The following is a 19,631-nucleotide window of genomic DNA, read 5'->3' as shown; positions in this document are numbered from 1 at the left end:
GTCGGTATGGCCTCTCACCAGCCAGAATATACTTCCTCTAATAGAAGAGGGGACTTGGAACTTAAACTTAATAGCTCCAATCCTGGTTAGAATGTAATAAAAGTGTCTGTGAGGATCGTTTACAGATGTTAAGACCAACGAATTAATCTGCTCTTTGAGACACGAAGGTCTAACACCAGTAACAGTTCCGGGTTGAAATTTTTTACTGAAAATTACTTAGACGAAAGAAAAGCTCAGTATTTCAGTCCGACCCAGAACCTCGAGATCTGAAACCACGTATACGTATTTGGAGATTTACGTATGATTCTATTATTTGGCATGTATTATAATACAAGTATTTATACTACTATAACTTCGTTCGTAACACTCCCAATGATCCGCGCGGGGCGGGGGACGTGTAGCGATGAATGAAAAACCCACGACTGATGCACCTCACTTCCCCGCACGCACGATTTCACACCCGCGCTGTCTTTCCCCCCGTCGCCCGCATATCATGGTAGTGTTATCAACTAATTTGCCAGGATATAATAAGGGTAGGTAATATAATAAATTATTATGACTACATTACGTATCAATTAACACCTACCAAACGTCTATATTATGTCAGTCGTAACTATTGTTTATTGTTTATGTGCTGAAATATATTATAAGATAATACTGAGCTAGATTTATTACGTCATGTATTAGGACCATTATTTATTGTAGCTATTTACGATGTATTATATACCTACCTATTATATTATTAATGGACATAAGAATTTATCGATATTATATTACATTGTAACCTAGGGGATATGACCGCTGTTTTCGAATCAGAGAGCATAGTTTCAGTTTTCAGTTGCATTTTCTGAAATTAAATCACGTGTCTCAAATGTTGAAGGAAGAACGTCGTGGAAAAACCTACATACATGAGGATTTTCTTAATTATCTAAGGTAAGGTTAGATAGTCTGCATAGGTCCAGCGTAGTGGACGATTAGTCTAACCCCTATAAGCATGCAGAGAGGAGACTCGTGCTCAATAGTGAGCCGAATATGGGTTTTCAATGATGATATTACACTAGTCTACTCGTATATATTATTCATACGCATAATTATTAATAAAGAGCTATACAAGAAGGCCTACTAACTACACACATTTAAAAGTCTCATTTCAAAAGTCAAAGTAATCCTTTACGTTAATTTTTGTATAAAACCGATGATCATCATCATCAGGTGCCCTCTTCAAACTGAAGTTCAGCGATCGAACGGAGAAACCTTTTCCGATCCTTTAAAATATTTCTCAGCTGGCTGTAATTTCTCTTGGTCCACTCCTTAATATCATCCACCCATTTACGTCGCTGTCACCCTGGTGCCATTTTTCCGACTATCTTGCCTTCGAGGATCAACCTGGGAGACTGGTAGAAAGATCCTCTTTGCATATGTCCGAAAAATGTTCCGATAAAACCGATGATAACAATATTTTAGTCGCTCACAGAATATCCTAGTAATTGAAATTTTTCAAAAAATATCGACTAAAAGTTACGTTTATTAATAGCAGTGGGGAAGGATGAAATTTTGACGAGGTTAAGTCGTCCCAAAGAAAAGGAAATTCATACCGCTTGATACAAACTCTAGGTTCTCATCATTATCACTATCAACCCTATCGGCCTACTGCTCAGCTCGAGTTGCCTCTCAGAATGAGAGGGGTTAGGCCAAAAGTCCACCACGCTGGCCCAATGCAGACTTCACACACGCAGAGAATTAAGAAAATTGTCTGGTATGCAAGTTTCGACATGTGATAATTAAATTTCTTAAAAGGCACACAACTGAAAAGTTGGAGGTGCATGCCCCGGACCGGATTCGAATCCACACCCTCTGGAATCGGAGGCAGAGATCATATCCACTGGGCTATCACGACTCCTACCTACATCTAAAATATTGTCGTAATTGTAATGTTTTCAAAAAATATCGAGTAAAAGTTACTAGGTACTTCCACATTACTAGGAAGTAGGACATTATCACCAACGGCGCATCTGTAAGACAGGCTTTACGCTCAAACTATTAGTTTCCCAGCGCGGCATTATGTTGTTATAACTGGGACAAGATTGTTATTGGTATTAAACTATTGGCTTGATATCGAGTCTGGAGTTGTTTGACGTGAATAAATGGATTGTCTCGGACCGCTTTAATGGAGTCGTTGGAAATGCTATCAATTATATTCGTATCTATACATAATAAACTGTCTTGTTCTGAATTAACTAAATATTAGGTAATCTAAATAAACATAAATACATCAATATAAAGTTTGAGTATCATCATCATCATCATATCAGCCGATGGACGTCCACTGCAGGTTATAGGCCTTTTGTAGGGACTAGCAAACATCGCGATACTGAGCCACCTGCATCCAGCGAATCCCTGCGACTCGCTTGATGTCGTCAGCCCACCTGGTGGGGGGTCGACCAACACTGCGCTTACTAGTGCAGGGTCGCCATTAAGCACTTTGGGATTGGGACCCCAACGTCCATCGGCTCTTCGAACTATATGCCCGGCTCATTGCCACTTCAGCTTCGCAACTCGATGAGCTATGACGGTGACTTTGATCTTCCTCAGTGCCTGAAGGCAAAAGTCTTCGAACAGTGCGTGTTGCCAGTGATGACCTATGGTTCCGAGACTTGGTCGCTAACTATGGGCCTCATAAGAAGGCTCAGAGTCAGAGTTAAGGCTACATTAGCGCAAGTGAAACCAACCAAAATCCGTTCAGTGGTTTCACCGTAAAACAGACCCAAAAGTAGGAATACGGGGATAAAATATAGCCTATAGCACCTGGGAAAAGTGTAGCTACTCAACACTGAAAGAATGTTTCAAATCGTTTCAGTACTTTCGGAGCCTATTCAATGCAAACAAAGAAACAATGAAATATTCCCTCTTTATAACAATAATTAATACCTGTCTCCATAGCCAAGTGGCATGTCGATTCTCTTTCTACGATCGCAAACGCTTCGAAAACTAGAAAAATGTATGGGAATCTGTGTAATGGGAACAAATCTTGATCACGTGACCTGTCGATAGTAAATGTCATTCCCATACATTTTTCTAATTTTCGAAGCGTTAGCGATCGTAGAAAGAGAATCGACGTGCCACTTAGCTACAGAGGCTGATTAGTAAAAAGAAATATTTACTTTCTTAATTATGATTTTGTAAACACTCATACTCGTACAATTACATATTGATCTGTATAGATTAATATGTAATTGTATAAGTGTTTACAAAATCTTAAAATGAAGAAAATATGAAAGTAAATCAGGTGAATATTTCTTCAACAATACAAAATAAAGGCTATTTCGCAATGAAATTTTAACACTTTTATAGTGTAAAGGATTTTTATATCCTGTAGTTTAGTCCCGCAATACATTTCCCCAGCCGTCGCGTACGTGATCGAATTTTGTCAACAGAATCGAATTCACTCTATATAATGCAGTGGGTTACATAAGGACTGTGAATACCTTAAACCCTTTCTATCTTCGCGCGAGACACGTGAGCAATTCTAAATACTCGCAGAATGCGAGGAGTTAAATATACCATGAAATGGAAATTGATTTCCCATTCACCGATCTATCACTTTAGAAAGCCTTAGAATATAGATTGAAGCAGATTTTGTGATAGGAAATTAGTCACTCAATTACTATAGTAGGTAAACGAGTAAGCAAATGCAGTTAATGTTTTTTTTTAGCCAGCGAATTACCATTATGCATACCATTGACGATCAATTATTCTCACGTTTCTGGAGCACCCACGATTATAACTGATCGTGTATGGTCACTACGTGCATGACGGCTCGACTTATGAAACGTCTTCGCTGCTGTTTGCGTTGCAGAATCGTGAGAATAATTGACCATCAATGGCTGACATTATGTTATCATTCTATGAAGACAACATAATTTTCAATAACCTATCTATTCGCCATTTCGCTAACTAAAGTTAAGAAAATCTATCTTTCTGTTCTTATCTGCTTTTCAATAACCTACTAACAGATAGTTTGACTATGTAAAGATAGTTTGCCTGTTACTGATAATCGAGGATAGCTATCTATCCGTAATCTTGGGTAGGTTATTGAAAACGGCCGTTAATAGTTGTACCACCAGTAGTATTATCTCTGTGACATGTTTTTATAGCTCGACAATGTGAGTTTTGAATTCGTCTCTGTCTAGCACGATACTACAGATATAGATAAATTCGAAACTTACAATATCGAGACATCAAAAATACATTACATAATATCTAATCTAAACAATGTCAACACAGAACGACCAGATTGAATTTTTTAGACCTACATGCAATCACTAAAGTAGGTAAACGAGTAAGCACATGCAGCTCACCTGGTATTACGTAATTACCGCATATACCATATACAAGCAACTCCAAAGGATCGTGGAGTGGGTTTCATTAGGAAAGTGAACAGAATCAAATTGACTCTATATAAAACAGTGGGTTACAATAAGGACTGTGAATATCTTAAACCCTTTCTATCTTCGTGCCAAACACGCGAGCGATTCTAAATACTCGCAGAATGCGAGGAGTTAAATATACCATGAAATGGAAATTGATTTCCCATTCACTGATCTATTGGTTTATAATGCTACAAAGATTATATAAGCTGAATCAAATTTCGTGAAACAGGAAACAGGAAATTAGTTACTTACCTAACGTTCCCGCTGAAGTTGCCGAGCAAATTACCATTCTGTTAGCATTCTATGTAGAAACTATTTAACAATGTAGTGCTATTTCTGTGACATGTTTTTGTCTCGACAATGTGAATTTAGAATTCGGCTCTATCTCTCTCTGATACTATAGATAAAGATATCGAGATGAATTCTAATCTCACATTATAAAGATACGAGTTTCAAAATTACGTTATTATCGTATATTACCGCTGTAATATTCGTCTCTATCTCTCTGTCCAACAGGATACTATAGATAAAGAGATATCGAGATGAATTCTAATCTCACATTATAAAGATACGAGTATCAAAATTACATTATTACCGTATAATGGTCAAAACACCAAGGTTTGATTCGGCACCTATGTTCATTTTTCAAAATTAAGTCATAGTTAGCCTTTGCTACAAAGATTTTTATTTTACAGAGAAAAACAGACAAAAAAAATATTTTTATCGAATTTATTTTAAACTCCTCAATAAATCCACGATAATGGGATTAGACACACTCCACAGGTGCTATAGGTTAAATCCCCGTCCAAGACTTCTGACGTTTCGGGCAGGGAAAAGGAGAATAAAAAAGAAGGAGAAAAAAAGGAGAAAGGAGGGGAAAGGGCAAAAAAATACATGGCTAAAATCAAAATTGGTTTACTATTGTCAGTTTACATTAGACAGCCAAGTATTGCGCTTGAATAAGAATAAAAATAATGCATTATGTATGTATAATGTATTTCTCGAACAAGCAAATATTGATTTACGTTCAACCGCAGTGTAAATTTTTGTATCCCGAGCACCTTGTGCATGAATTATGTTAAATTTCAGGAACGGAGCGGTTATATGTGTTAGTTTGAAAGTGCGGTAAGTGTAAAGGGAATAAGGAACGTTGGAATAATATATCAAATATGTGTAATGGTGCGAATCTTTAGGTACGTACTACCAAAAGATTTCATGTTAATTATAGACAAAAAATAAAAAAGAATATTTTTGGCTATAGTGTCAATTTTATAGATATATATATACTTTTTCAAAAGAATATTTGCCATTGCTTTTTTTTTTAAATATGACCAATATTTTCATTCCCCTCCAATTAGTCGGGAAAAACTGTGTTAGGAGTGGGTATGACAAAAGACCAACGGGGCGGGGATCGATCTACCACCCGGTGATGAGTCCGACCGCTCTTACCGTTGAGCTATTGAGGCTGTTCTGCTGCTGTATATTGCCATCGAATTATATGATGATAATTATAGATGGATGTCGTCAAGCGAATCGCAGGTATTCGCTTGATGCAGATGGCTCAGTATCGTGATGTTTGGAAGTCCCTATAAAAGGCATGTGTCCTGCAGTGGACGTCCATCGGCTGACATGATGATGATGATGATAGATATAGATAGATACAGATAACAATTAACATAAAAATAACTTGTAAACGATATCTTAACAAATGTTTAGGAAATCTGTTAGCAGACGCAATACAATTTGCTAAACAAAAGAACTCAAACAATCATAGAACAAAATTGGACTGCCGCTAAAAGTTTTCCCAAAATACTCATCAACTCAATTAAGTGAAACATTTTCTCGCAACACTCCCTAAGGTAACCACCCAGTATTTTCACATTCTTTACACAACAATTTGCTCTCTGTCAAGGAACAAGGGTTGATAGATACTTTTGTTAATAAAACACCTTCTTATTATATCGTTTTTTTCTCCCTTAAAGAAGTAAGTATCCTACCTACTAATATTATAAACGCGAAATAATGTATAGATGTTTGTTACTATTTATCGTCGCCACTACACAATCGATTTGGCTGAAATTTAACATAAAGATCATCATCATCATCATCATCATGATCAACCCATATTCGGCACACTGCTGTTAGTCAGGTCAAATGCTGTTGGTTAGGTCAAATAGTCCACGCTGGCCCAATGCACATTAGCAGACTTCACACACGCAGAGAATTAAGAAAATTCCTCACGATGTTTTTCCTTCACCGTTTTGAAATACGTGATATTTAATTTCTTAAAATGCACACAACTAAAACGTTGGAGGTGCATGCTCCGGACCAGGTTCGAACCCACACCCTCCGAAATCGGAGACAGAGGTCATACCCACTGGGTTATCATGGCTCAAATAAAGATATAGTGAAGATATTTATATCCTGGCTTCAATTCTACAATTACCGTGGTATTTTTGAAAAACAGAATTTTACCCGAATGGAATCGCGGCCAACCGCTAGTATGACAATAGCTTTCTAAATTTATTCTACATAAACATCATCATCATTTCAAATGAGAAACCCAGTCTCCATAAAAACTCGGGCCCAAATTATACGAATGGTACAGAGCTGAAAATTGGCTATAAATTAGGACAATTAAGGAGCACTCATAAAGCCAATTTTCAAAGAAATCTATATTTGCCTAATCAGTTAAATTACTTTTTATAGACGGGCAATAGTTCGTATCCCTTTGACATAAAATTCATTGCATTATCAGTGTCAAACTGACAGGCAACATTTTTAATAAGGATTTGACACTAACTTGACACATTTAGTTAAAATAGAATAACAGATTTATAAGAAAAATCCCTAGGAAACTGTCAATTTGATAAACAGAAAATTTGACAATGACATTCATTGATTGGCTTTGACATAGACAGCCTGCGTTGCCAAAGACAACTGTCAATCAGTGAAATACCCATTCTTCATTTCTATATCGTTCTGAAAAGTGGCTCCAATGTCGGACATCTTCTTTAGACTAATATGTCAAGTAATTGCTGCGTATATTATTAACAAACACTAACTTTCGCCTTTACAATGCTGATGTGATAAGCAATAATAGCATTGAATCAAAACTTTAAATTTCAAAACTATAAAAAAATCCCTGTCCTCCAAACTAATGACGCAGAGCAACAGGCTTGTATGTAGCATGAAGACATACGACTTCTACGTCGAGATACGCTTAGAACAGACTTTGACAAAATTCCAATAGAGTTTGGAGTGACGGCGCGCATCAGAGATTTATCAACTCGCAGGTACAGCTATCAATATTACTCTATGTATATAAAATGCTACAAGCATTTTTAGCCTGTATGTAGACAAATTTAAGGATCAATTTCAAATGGAATGTTATCTGCTGTAACGAAAAGGGGTATAGGTTAGTTTTGTTCTGCAATAAATTTTCTCCAACATCTATGTACGTGATCGAATTTCGTCAATACAATCTGATCCACTCAATACAATGTAGAGAAAACGTATGGGAACGTGGAGGAACTTGGGGGTATCTCTGTAATCCTGTTTTTAAAAGTGTTTGAAATAGTTGAGTACCTACCCACAAATAGGTAATTGAAACGCAGCCTGGGATGCGCTTGGATTTCCTGCTTTATATTAACTATGAAATAATTACGTACCTACTCGTAGATACCTTTTTTTGGTTGTTGTTACTTAGTAACTGAATGAGTCTACTAGTTTCAAAACTCAAAATAAATTCACGAGAACAATGAAAACCGTGATCTTCAAATTTCACAATGAAATCCTTGTTTTAAATTTTTTTCCCAACACAAACAAATTGTTTTAATTTTTTTTATATTTGTATGTATTGTATATTTATTTTTGTATATTCACTATTAGCAGTCGCGTATTTACGTGAACGGTAAATACGCGTATTTACCCGTTCCCGTAATATGTATAGGGATAAAATATGACTCAATGACACTCACAAAAAATGTAGCATGGTAAAATAATTTTCAAAATCAGTTCATAGAATTCAAAGATTACCCCTCACAAGCTCACAAACTTTACCTATTTGTAATATCAGTATACAATTAGTATACCTTTTAAAAATTACTAGATTACTTTTAATCAGAGGTCGTAATTAATCTCTTTAGTTCAATCCCTCCGAGGTACGTACAAAGTTTAAAATTAAAACTTCATTTAAAGCTTCTATTGTAATCGTTTCTCGTTGAACTCGCGGCGAAAACTTTCCGCTTTGGCTCGCAAAAGAAAAAAGGGGTAACAAAAACGACACGTTAATGCAAAGAGAGGCTAACTCAAAGTTGTTCGGAGCCCAGTCGAGTATGAAATGTTGCTCAAATATAACTTTTGCATATTTGAGAAGGGAATGTGACCCATTCAGTCGTGCCCGTGGGTCGCTCGCTAGGAATTCTGTCAAAGTACAAGAACGTCCAACGGCGAATATTCAGCCGATTTTCTACAAGATGGCGGTGTATGCGGGATGCTCTCTATCTTCATAGCATTATGATATTACTGTAATCCTTCACGGATTCCTTTAAAATTTTGACCTTTTATATTTCTACTTATTGTGAATTCTAGGCTTATATTTCTGTGTTTACGAGTATATAAATATATAAAAGCGAAATGTCGAAAACCTATTGACGTAAAAAGATGAAATTTGGCAGGGAATTATATAAATTTAGTACTCGTAAATGTCCGCTAAGAACGGATTTTGCCAGATAGCCGGATTAAGGAGGTAAAATAAAGATCTTTTCTATATAGGTCTAATATTAGTACTATATACACTTGTAGTTGTATATTCTACACAGTGGCGTGCACAATGTCTTTAATTATGGAACAATAGCGGACGCCCGCGACTTCATCTGCGTGGAATTAAGTTTATCACAAATCCCGCGAGAACCATGGATTTTTCCGGGATGAAAAGTAGTCTATGTGTTAATCCAGAGTAAAATCCATTTCCATTGAAGTAGTTGCGGCGTTAAAGAATAACAAATATCCGAACAAACATCCATACAAACTTTCGCGTTTATAATATTAGAAGGATAATTGAAAATGCCTTCTACAATACAGGTTTGTTATAAGTTCACAGGGTAGGCAATAGATTTTTGCTTCTATTTAGTGCATACCTCTTTTACTACTATCTTAGTTTTAATACCATGGACGCTGAAAATTAAAGAAATATTTTTGAAAACATAATCATAATAGGGATCGTTTAACTACTAAGAAAGATCGCAACATATTTATTTGAAACTTATCACTGAACGCATTTGCGGAATATCGAGTTGCAGCTTTAATTTCAAAACATTTTCCAGACCAAGCGATTTTTAAGTAAAGTAAGTCGCTCAAGCAATGAAACACTATTCGAGTGTAATTTCACATTATCACTATAACATTAATATGTCTGTATATGATTGATACAGTAAACATAGTATTGGAATTTTAGAAATGAACCGGTTTTAATTCGGTCCTGGGCATGTACCTCTAACTTCTCAGTTTTGTGCCTTTTAAGAAATTAAATATCACGTATCTCAAACGGCGAAGGACAAAACATTGTAAGGCTACCGGAATACCTGAGGATTCTCTAGTCTGCATTGGGCCAGCTTGGTGGACTTTTAGCCTAACACATTTCATTCTGAGAGAAGACTCGTGCTCAACAATGATCCGATTATAATATGCCGCCGATAGCAATGGTGTAAATTTAAAGTGCAAAACCTGCAAAATCGCGAACAAAATGTATTTTATAATCTGTTATAAACCTGAATCTGAGAGAAAAAACTATATCACTATCCATAAATCGTTTGGTCAAAGTCGAAAAATACATTATCATGGGTTCCATTGGAAAGTCGATCGCTCAAACATTATTTTATTATTTTCGGTCATTCGTGAAAATAGAGAACGCTATCGAAATGTAAAGTTTGAATGCAAAACGAATTGGACCTTAATACATTCGGAATAACTTTCAATTTTCAGGAGACACATAAACCGCGTATGTTTGACCAATTATTCGGAGGGTGGGCTGACATATGCTATGATGGATGACCGGCTGTTTATTACGTTTTTTGCCATTGACCTGTTTGTGTGAGGCTCTGTGAGGAAGAGATCCAGCATATTTAAGTGCGTTTAAATATGCTTTCATGTAACTAAATTGTACTCAGACTAATTACATAAGGAGTAGTATCACACCAATATTCACGAACAAAATTGTCTGTCATATTGTGAGGAAAACGAACTTAGATTATGCTGTAGTTTGGTACGTTTATCGTAAATTGCGGCAAACTTTCAAGTGTAAAATGAACTGTCACCCGCACCTTGCTACTGCGCACGATTTATAGGTATTTTTATATCTTATACTAAACTAGAAATTGTTGACCGACACAAAAAGGTATTTTCACGGAGCTCTTTAACCGACGAACACGATTATAACTATGAAACATTGATTCTATTGTGACAGTTTGTATAATTACATTAGATCATTGATCATTTAGCGCGGCGATAACGTCTAGCGAAGCAGGTCCTTGGGTAATTAGTCTAAGAAATTATTATAGGTGCAATTTTTACTTATAAAGAGGTATCAGGGTCAAACAATGGACTAAGAGACTGCGATAAATGTACCTCATTTTATATGGAAAAGAAGAAGAAGAAAAAACACAGTTATTTTGATATCACAGACAGACACTTCTTATTTAATTTACTTACATGCATTAGTTATAATTATTCAGAAATAACTGGATTTTTCTTTGAGTAGTACTTTTGAAACGTCAGGTAATGTTATTAGATAATAGTGACAAAACTTAAAATTAAAGTTACGAAGGTTCTAAATGCGCCAAACGTAAGTATACTATAGGCTTTTGGTATAATATCCCATTGTGCAATGTTTTATCCAAAAAACGGGTCCCTCGTGAAAAGCAAATTCTGTAAGGGGACGCACCTGTAGCACTAACAAAAGAACGCTGACTAATGCCTCTCGATTTTTCGGCTAAGAAATAACTCACTTGTTGATTCTCTCTCCCAGCCCTCGACCTTCCTCGTTTTCTCACAATATTTCAATTTTCTAAAAGGTTTCACTCGATCAATGCCATAAATTTACAGCTTTTTTTACAAAAAGAAACTAATAGTTTAGGAAATTGTTTTTAGGTTTCACTAAAATAGAATTCCGAAACAAAAATGGATTTGGGAACGACATTTTCTGATAGATCATCATAACAACCCCCTAAAAGCTCACTGTTGAGCACTGTTACCTCTGGCAGAAAATGTGGAATACAAAATATATATGTTACTTTGCATGTTACTTTTATCTAGATATTCCATGTTTACCTTTTTACAATAATAATAATAATTTAAGCAAGTCTTGATTCAATGCTAAGTTTTGGATTGTAACTTGAAAATCGATTAACCATGTTTCTTATAACCTCTCTAATTATACGAAGAACAGAAACTTAGTAAAAACATTAAACTTTTAATGGATATAATTCTTTACTAACGTCTTTGTGAAACTTATTCAGGATGGTGGATGATACATACAAGTCTGTAATCGAGCAATCCAATTTTCTCACTAAGACATCGCAGAGCATCTTACGGTACTATAATCGAGATAAGACCTAAGTAAATTATAAGATATTTCCGTACGGGCTTAAACGAAATAATCCTATAAATCGCAAATCCCATATAAGAAGCTGAGCCACCACAATTTAGGAGTGACAAAATATAGGCCGCATTGTTTGACGTCGTTATTATAAAATCAGAGATTATGTTATCAGAGGATCTTGAATTATTTTGGCCATATAGCCTGTCGCCTTCCCGATAACCTGGATAAAGTAATAGTGGTGGGCAAGGTGGAAGGGAAACGACCACGCGGCCGATCATCTACCCGCTGGTCTGACCAGGTTAAGTCACTCACTGGACTCCCTGTAACAACAACCATTAGAAAAGCTGAGGACCGGACTGTGTGGAGGGGAATCGTTAACAACGCATCGAAGGGACTGCAGTGCGGACACGACCTTCAGCAATGAAGAATGCGACCAAGAAGAAGAAGAAGATTATAAAATCAGAGCAAAATAATTGCGTGATAAAGGGGATTCTAAATTGCCAGCTTGGATTCTTCCGAACAGTCTCATTAGTTTCCTCAAATTAAATAATTATCAATTCATATTCGGCTCACAATTAAGCTCGAATCTCCTCTCAGAATGAGAGTGGTTAGGCCAACAGTTCACCACACTCGCTTAATGCCTTTTTTAGAATTCAGAAAATTCTCTTAAATGCAGGTTTCCTCACGATGTTTTTCCTTCACCGTTTGAGACACGTGAAAATTAATTTCTTAAAATGCACATAACTGAAAAGTTGGAGGACCGGATTCGAACCCACACCCTCCGGAATCGGAGGCAGAGGTCATATCCACTGCTGTCAAATTAAACAATCTACACGAATTTCTTATTCTCTCTGTTATCTCTGTGTGATCGCAATGAGGTAAAGATTGCATTAGAACTATATCGCATAAAAAGTAACCCAACCGATAGAGTTCAACGAGTCGCAAAGCTGAAATGGTAATGGCCGGAGCATGTAGTTTGAAGATTCTATGAAGGTTGAGACCCTAAGATGCTGGAAAGACAACCCCGCACCGGAAAGCGCAATATTGGGCGAAATAAATGGGCTACAGGAAGCTTCTGGAAGCAGGATGCTTAAAACCATATTGTTTGGAAGTCCTATGGAAGTGACGTCTATCGGCTTATAATGATCTGTTGGTGAGTGTTTAAGATTGGTCTACCATCAGAAATACCGAGATTTCACGTACAGGTAGAATAAGCACGTAACTCCTCACAGGACATAAAGCACTTAAACTACTTTTAATATCCGTGCTGGTAAGTCCACTACCATCTAGACTGTCAACATCAGTTAATGTAAAACCACAGTCAAAGGTCTCACTTACCATTGTTTAAAAAAATAGAAAATGTTTTTTAAAAAACGTGTTGTAGGTAGAGTTGCCACCAGAAACACTTTACTTTAAGACTAGTAAAGCTTTAGGTTAAGATATATTTTTTTTGTTTGATCTCTTAGAAACATTTTACTACTAATAAATAGGTCGGGCGATAGCGAAAATCCGCCATGTATTCCAATTATCCGGTCCTTTGATCCGTATTTATCTAATTATCTTACGACAGAATATTAAGAAAATAAGATATACAGTCCTTGATATCTCATCGGTTTAGTTCAACTATCCAGGGTAGTAGATTCAATCTTTTGTGTTCAATCTAAACACTCAATAACTTATAATTCTAACCCTTTGGTTATTCTCGTATTGATTGAATAGCTGAAGCTTACATTATTATTTATTTATTTGCAAGGAAAACAGTAATATTAGTCATACTAAAATAGTTTTTAATTTTCTTTTCAATCAAGAAAACACCTCAGGTAAACAAAGTACTCGTATTTATTGATGTACGTATTTATAGCTCACTCACATATAGAACGAGAGAAAGTGTAGCGAAATATTACAGGTAATAATACAATACAAAATAATATTGGGTAATAACAAGATATAATAATAATTAAGAGAACATCCAGATCATAGGTACAGTCAAATAGAACTTTAATTTATAATTATGCAGGAAGCATCGATTTCTAAGTTGGAAATATAAATTATTTAAAGCTCGGATACATAGGTACGAGTAAAGTTAGGTTTAAAGTATTAAATCTTTTAAAAACTATTACAAGACTATTACGAGGGTACATTTTCAATTCCAGATCAAAGAGATCAAAAATCTTCTAAGAGATACGACTATATTTACGTACGTGCATAGGCGGAAATTGAAGGAATACTTTTTGGGACAGCCTATATAGCGTCGGAGCAACATAATTATAGTGTGAGCAACATTCACACTATAATTATGTTGTTTATTTTACTACCCGCTAATGATTGTTATTTTTTTTTCTTTTCTCTTTTTGTTTGTTATTTAATTTTGTTATTATTGTATATGTAATAATAACCAGTGCACAGTAAAACCAACTGTGGTTTGTGTTGTATCATGGTTAAGCCTAATTTTTATATTTGAGCTTAATTTTTAAAATAAAACGAATTGTTTCGTACTACGTTTAAAGGTTTAGCATATAACACCTTAAAGGTGCGGAGATCAAGTGTTATTAGGTAGCCGGCAATGCAAAATAATAAAGATAATTCTGTAAGCGCTCAAAGATAATCCCATAAATCGCTAAGCCCGTATAGGTAGGCGAGCCCCCACAATTTAGGAGTGGCAAAATTTCGTCCGCATTGTTCGGCTTTGTGTTATTATGTTAATGCGAAATAATTGTGTAACAACCTCAGACCTGGTGTCTTGCGAGGCGGATTCCTCAAAGCAGTCTGATAAATTCCTCGGCTTCCTACTAAATGCTTAGCTAGTTGCGACAATACTGCAAGTATGTGTCGAAGAATGTGTCTATAGTGCCAAGCAGGCTCTTTAGCGGGGATTCCTCAGGTCATACCTTGAGTACGGCTTACTTTGTGGATTAGTTATTACAAGCACTCACAAACATTCCTGTGTGTTAGTACGCTACTGCATAGCGAATTAACTTTGAGAATTTACTGTCTCAAATTGTTTTCTGTTTTCTATTACGCAGTTAGTTATTACAGCGAGGTATTTCCATTTACAGGTAAAGACATTTAATTATTATAATTTTTTTTTTTTTGTAATAAGGTGACCTAAGTTTAGAGACGGGGTGCCTAGTGGATATGACCTCTGCCTTCGATTTTGAGGCCGTAGGTTTGAATCCGGTCCAGGGCATGCACATTGCACCTCCAACTTTTCAGTTATGTGCATTTAAAAAAAAAAAAATATTATTTGTCATAAACGGTGAAGGAAAAACATTGTGAGGACACCGGCATACCTGAGAATTTTCTTACGTACGTGCCAATCTGCATTTTGCCAGCGTAGTGTACTAAGAGCGTAGTGTCCCTCTAATAGGTACTAAGAGGAGACTCGTGCTCAATAGTGAGCCGAATGTGGTTTGATTATGATGAGCTAAGTTTTGCTGTATTAATGCTAAGTTGGAATGTTGATTTTGCTATTGATCCTTGACTTTTGATACTAGGCATACATTTTTTATTGATCCTTGACTTTTGATACTAGGCATACAGTTATCTTTAAGCATTTACCAAAGACATTTAATATAGGTTGTCATAGTAATGGTGATAAAGTATGTCAACAGTTTTTTTACAACACTTTTTACATAATAAATATATGCGCTAGAGTTATAATTATTACGAATACGAACAACATCCGAACATTTGTAAAATTTGTCACATTAAAAACAATAAACTTTTTAAACCGTCGTTAGCAATAAGAAACGAAATAAACTCTTAATCATATAAAATCGGGCATCTATCGCAGATGGGCCCGATTTCGGCAGTAAACATTCGCAAACGGACGCTAATCCTGGTCATAAAAGTAATCCCCACATAAAGTTACGCGACGATGGACAACATAAGGGTAGGGATTTGCTCGCACGAAGATTTCGAAGTAATTAAGATAAAATGCCAGGAGTTTTATACGTAACCGGAGCTACTCGTTTTTCAACGCTCATACCGAGTTAATCCTCGAGTATGCAATAAAGCTGCTAAAGTATTTGTGTTCCAGGCGAAATTACCCATATTGAAAATACCCTTCAGCGCTAACAGCCGGATAAAGGCTTATTTAAACACTAGCTTAGCCTCTCGACTGTGTCCGCTTACAAATATCGTTTTATGGTAATTATAAACTTTAATAAAATATGTTCTAAATAAAAAAGTTATTATATAAATAATTCAAATATCTAGAGAATTTAAAAGAACATAGGTACTACAAAATTTTCAAAGCTTTCACACCGATGTTATTTTAACAAACTAGTTGTTTAGTAGATTTGTTTTTTTATTTTGGCGGGCGATTTCAGTCTCTTTAATCTTATCGCCGCGTTGCAACGACTTGCGGTACAGACGGCTTCAGTGTGCTCGTGGCGTTCGAGCCGTCCACATCTCTTGTTGTGTAATTCTTTATGGGTTACTTCGGATAGGCGGGGAGAGTGACTTGAGTTCCACTCAAGTCACTCTCCCCCCACAACTTTCACAAGTGACTTCACTCAAGGTCATTCTCTGCCATTCTAGGGTCTTATTTTGGTTACAGTTTGATTTGTCAATTAAGTTGTCCTGACAAATGTTGTGAATGAACCTTTGTTCGACATTACTTTTCTTATTTTTGTAATCAATTCTGAGTCTGTTAAAATTAAGTATCAAAGTCCATCTGGCTAGGAAACCCTAAAAACCTTACAAAAATACAAAAATAAAAGATGTACAACCCGATCGCAATTTATTCAACAATATCCCTACTATACACAGACGTGCCTCGAGAACCTTATACTATAAAGCTAAGTAACTGCTTACATTAAATTCCGGAGAATTTCCAAGCTGCTCGCAGTCAATACAGTTCCAATAGACTTACGGACTCGATATCGATTTGCAATTATAATAACGCTTTTTGTTTAGATTGACTGCGCTAAATATTTAAAGTAAACCTTAACCGTTTGCTGGGTAGATTAACCATCAGTTATTGTACTAAATACGGACATCAAGCTACTTAACAGAACAGTGGTGGATTTACCAGTAGGCTAAGTAGGTTAGGGCGGCAGATTTTAGGAGGCGGCAAATTTGACCTTTTCTCTTCTACAGAAATAAATATAATGTAAGGATAATTTTAATATTTTAGTCTTGTAGGTACGTCATGTACGTGCCTACTAAAATATTAAAACTTGCAATTTTCCAACCTATCAAATATCAGAGTTCAGTAGAGGCTCCAAAATTCAATAGCCTACTATCGGCAAATTTGTAAATCCGCCACTGCAACTAAATCGAAATAATCATCAGGCCCTAGTATAGGTAAGGACGGTAGACAATATAGAGTGGTACCCACTAACTATTAACTGTTTTGGTAAATATATACTAACATGATTCTTTATATTATCCAATAAAAAAAATAGAATGTAAATTTTTACGACAAAAACAATTATAATTAAAAACTAGTATAAGTGGACTAACTTCCGGACCGAAAACATCAATCGAGTTATAGGGGTCACTGGTTGCTGGCGGCTCGAGACCGTGGTTTTTGGAAGTCCATGCAAAAGGCTGATGATGATGATGATTATGATGAGCACTTATTGCAAAAGTTTTTCAAATGAATAAAAAAATCAGTAGAGATGTAAATCAAGAATAATAAAATTACTCGAACTTAAAATATCCAAAATTTTAGGATAGCGTGGCAATCCTATTTTTTAATAACCCGCTTAGTGATAATTAAATCAAAAATGTTTTCTTTGGTTGACTGCTGGTTTTGGGTCCCATTAGATAATTTGTTTACAATAGAGACATTCTAGATTCAATTGACAACGAATCAATTTTAAACTATTTATTTTCTATATTGACTATTGATATGTTCTGGTACTCTACGAGTAGCTGTAGCTAGTTACCAAACAGACAAGATGATGACAGTGTTCTTTAGTATTTGTGTGTGTTTGTATTTAAACCTTATATTGAAATTAAAATGACATACATAAATAATCTATACTGAAATACTCCTATAGCTTGGCAAAACCTATTCATAGTCAGCTGCGAGATAATTGAATTCACAAAGATGTAGCTCGTTAGCTATGTGTTTGTATTTAGTCACAGAATAAGTTATCAAGCTTTTAGTGTATCCGACTATCCTACTAATATTATAAACGCGAAAGTTTGTATGGATGTTTGGATGTTTGTAACTCTTTAACACCGCTACTACTGAAGCGATTTGTCTAAAATAGATTTTACTCTGGATTAACACAAAGGCTACTTTTTATCCCGAAAAAAAAAACATGGTTTCCCGAGATTTGCGAAAGCTGATAACTTTGAAGACTTCACACTCATGTTTGTTACTCTTTCACGCCTCGACTACTGAACCGAATTAGCTGAAATTTGGTATTGAGATATATTATAGCATGCATTAACACATAGTCTACTTTATATCCCGGAAAAATCCATAGTTCCTGAGGGAATTGTGAAAAACTAAATTCCACGCGGACGAAGTTGCGGGCGTCCGCTAGTTGAGTATAAAAGTGAATGACTAATTATTTTGAAGCAGTTTTACCCTTCTAGCAGTTTCAAATGACTTAGTTTACAATAAAGAGGTATACTAAGGTTCAATTTCTAGCATAAATAGATTTAAAATTTGACAATGTCTTGAGCTTTTGTCGGATTGTATATTTGCCATAGGCTTCTTAATGGGAAGGAAAGCTTTATCAAGAAATATCAGGACTTCAATTCATTTGAAATTAAATTTAACACAAATCCCGCAAAAACCATGGGGTTTTTGGGGAAGTAAGTAAAAAGTAGCCTATTATATTAATCCAGGTTTTAATCTATCTCCAGTTCAAACTTCAGCCAAATCAGCTCTGTAGTTTCGACGTAATAGTGTGACTAACATATGTACATCCGTCAAAACGATCGCGTTATCAATATTAGTTGTATGAAATACTAATACTAGTTTATTACACGTTATCAATATTAGTGGAATACTCACGATAGTTTAAATTCCATTGAGCCGTGAGCAAAAATTATGTATTCCGTTTTCAAAAGCTTCCGTGCTTTTATTACACCGGTGCCATGAATCCTACCACAGTTGCCGGCAAACAACGCTAAGCCCAGGAAGATAAAAGTGAACAGAGAATTTGTATCCTATGCGCCAGATACGAGCTTAGTCTATTTGCTGAAACACAGACTATTCAAAATAAAAGTTTAGTTTCCCTTCAATGGGCGCATGACAATAAAATGTATGGCGAAGGCAAATTCATCTCTACTTGTCTCCTGCCTGCGCTTTTGAAAACTGTAGCGGAACTTTGTCAATTCGTTTTTAGCATGTCGTATAAAACAGATAGCCCAGTGGATATGACCTCTGCCTTCGATTCTCAGGGTGTAGGTTGGAATCCGGTCCGGGGCATGCACCTCCAACTTTTCAGTTGTGTGCATTTCAATAAATTAAATATCACGTGTCTCAAACGGTGAAGGAAAAACATCATGTGAAAACTGCTTACCTGAGAATTCTGTTAATTCTCTAGGTGTGTGTATAGTCTGCCAATCCGCATTGATTCAGCTTGGCGGACTATTGGCCTAACCCCTCTTATTCTGAGAGGAGACTCGTG

At 35.9% G+C, this 19,631-nt stretch overlaps 1 protein-coding gene across 1 annotated transcript in view; it reads right to left on the bottom strand.

Moving 5' to 3' along the window:
- Window positions 1–19,631, bottom strand: part of LOC112042983 (lachesin-like) — a 100,647-nt gene that overhangs the window by 13,782 nt on the left and 67,234 nt on the right. The gene's annotated exons all lie outside the window — the stretch shown is intronic.

Source organism: Bicyclus anynana, chromosome 10, assembly GCF_947172395.1.
Source record: "Bicyclus anynana chromosome 10, ilBicAnyn1.1, whole genome shotgun sequence".
In the NCBI taxonomy this organism is placed as follows: domain Eukaryota; kingdom Metazoa; phylum Arthropoda; class Insecta; order Lepidoptera; family Nymphalidae; genus Bicyclus; species Bicyclus anynana.
The sequence above is the reverse complement of the archived record's forward strand: the minus strand, read 5'-3'. Positions and strand labels throughout refer to the sequence as shown.